Here is a 2500-nt window from a genome sequence, read left to right as displayed (position 1 = left end):
CATGCGAACCGCATGAAACTTCCAGAGGCATTTGCAGCAGGAATGCATGTGCACTCAAAAAATGTGATATTTTTCACGGAGAGACCCCGTGAAACGCTAGAAGTGGGCGGGGATGTCTCTCTTGTGGCTCACGGGGCTGTTAGGGTGGCACAGAAATCCCTCGGAATGGGAAAACGGGTCATTTTCGTGTCGCCACATTGCATACGAACCGCATGAAACTTCCAGAGGCATTTGCAGCAGGAATGCATGTGCACTCAAAAAAGTGAATATTTCTCACGGATAGACCCCGTGATACGCTAGAAATTGGCGGGGATGTCTCTCTTGTGGCTCACGGGGCTGTTAGGGTGGCACAGAAATCCCTCGGAATGGGAAAACGGGTCATTTTCGTGTCGCCACATTGCATGCGAACCGCATGCAACTTCCAGAGGCATTTGCAGCAGAAATGCATGTGCAGTCAAAAAAAAATTGATATTTTTCACGGATAGACCCCGTGAAACGCTAGAAATTGGCGGGGATGTGTCTCTTGTGGCTCACGGGGCTGTTCGGGTCGCACAGAAATCCCTGGGAATGGGAAAACGGGTCATTTTCGTGTTGCCACATTGCGTACGAACCGCATGAAACTTCCAGAGGCATTTGCAGCAGGAATGCATGTGCACTCAAAAACTTCTATATGTTTCATGGATAGACCCCGTGAAACGCTAGAAATTGGCGGGGATGTGTCTCTTGTGGCTCACGGGGCTGTTAGGGTGGCACAGAACTCCCTCGGAATGGGAAAAGGGGTCATTTTCGTGTTGCCACATTGCATAGGAACGCCATGAAACTTCCAGAGGCATTTGCAGCAGAAAGGCACGTGCACTCAAAAATTTTAATATTTTTCACGCATAGACCCCGTCAAACGCTAGAAGTTGGCGGGGATGTCTCTCTTGTGGCTCACGGGGCTGTTAGGGTCGCACAGAAATGCCTCGGAATGGGAAAACGGGTCATTTTTGTGTGGCCACATTGCATAGGAACGGCATGAAACTTCCAGAGGCATTTGCAGCAGGAATGCATGTGCACTCAAAAACGTCTATATTTTTCACGGATAGACCCCGTGAAACGCTATAAATTGGCGGGGATGTCTCTCTTGTGGCTCACGGGCGCTGTTAGTTAGGGTCGCACAGAAATCCCTCGGAATGGGAAAAGGGGTCATTTTCGTGTTGCCACATTGCGTACGAACGGCATGAAACTTCCAGAGGCATCTGCAGCAGAAATGCATGTGCACTCAAAAACGTCTATATTTTTCACGGATAGACCCCGTGAAACGCTAGAAATTGGCGGGGATGTGTCTCTTGTGGCTCACGGGGCTGTTAGGGTCGCACAGAAATCCCTCGGAATGGGAAAACGGGTCATTTTCGTGTTGCCACAATTGGCATACGAACGGCATGAAACTTCCAGAGGCATTTGCAGCAGAAATGCATGTGCACTCAAAAACGTGAATATTTTTTCACGGATAGACCCCGTCAAACGCTCGAATTTGGCGGGGATGTTTCTCTTGTGGGTCACGGGGCTGTTCGGCTCGCACAGAACTCCCTTGGTCCACCTGATTCGTGCATACAGGCAGCAACTAAAACTCTGTAAACCTGCTGTGAGGACATCTAAACAGTGGACCAGTGAGGCTGTGGAAGATTTGCGGGCGTGCTTAGACTGTACTGACTGGGATATGTTCACGACTGCTACCAATAGTCTGGATGAACTCACAGAGGCTGTGTACATCAGCTTCTGTGAGGACTGCTGTATCCCAACACGTACCAGGGTGAACTTTAACAACAACAAGCCCTGGTTCTCAGCAAAGCTCAAAAGGTTGAGGTTGGAGAAGGAGGAAGCGTTTAGGAGTGGGGATAGAGACAGATTCAAGGAGTCGAAGAACAGGTTTAGCAAAGCGGTGAGAGAGGCTAAACGACTGTACTCAGAGACACTAAAACACCAGTTCTCTACTAACGACGCTGCTTCTGTCTGCCAAAGGGCTCAGGCACATCACCAACTACAAACCCAGAGCGCCCCACACCACTAACGACTCCCGCCTAGCCAACGACCTGAACGAGTTCTACCGTAGATTTGAAAGACAATTGGACTGTCCTGAACCACCCCTTCCCACCCAAGAGGCCCCATCCCCCACCCATACTACAGAAACGACTCTCTCCTTTCAGGAGGGAGAAGTTAATGGGCTTTTCAAGAGGCAGAATCCACGCAAAGCAGCCGGGCCGGACTCTGTCTCTCCAGCCACCCTCAGGCACTGCGCTGGCCAGCTGTCTCCGGTGTTCACCAACATCTTTAACACCTCCCTGGAGACATGCCATGTACCAGCCTGTCTCAAGTCCTCCACCATCATCGCTGTGCCCAAAAAGCTAAGGCCAACAGGACTAAATGATTACAGACCGGTCGCCCTTACATCTGTGGTAATGAAGTCTTTTGAGCGCCTGCTCCTGGCACACCTCAAAGCCATCACAGACCCTCTCCTGGA

The sequence above is a fragment of the Petromyzon marinus genome, unplaced genomic scaffold (genome assembly GCF_048934315.1).
Source record: "Petromyzon marinus isolate PM22_M1 ecotype Great Lakes invasive population unplaced genomic scaffold, UKy_Petmar_22M1.pri1.0 PM_G_Scaffold_8, whole genome shotgun sequence".
Classification (NCBI taxonomy): Eukaryota; Metazoa; Chordata; class Hyperoartia; order Petromyzontiformes; family Petromyzontidae; genus Petromyzon; species Petromyzon marinus.
This window is presented reverse-complemented; position numbering follows the sequence as displayed.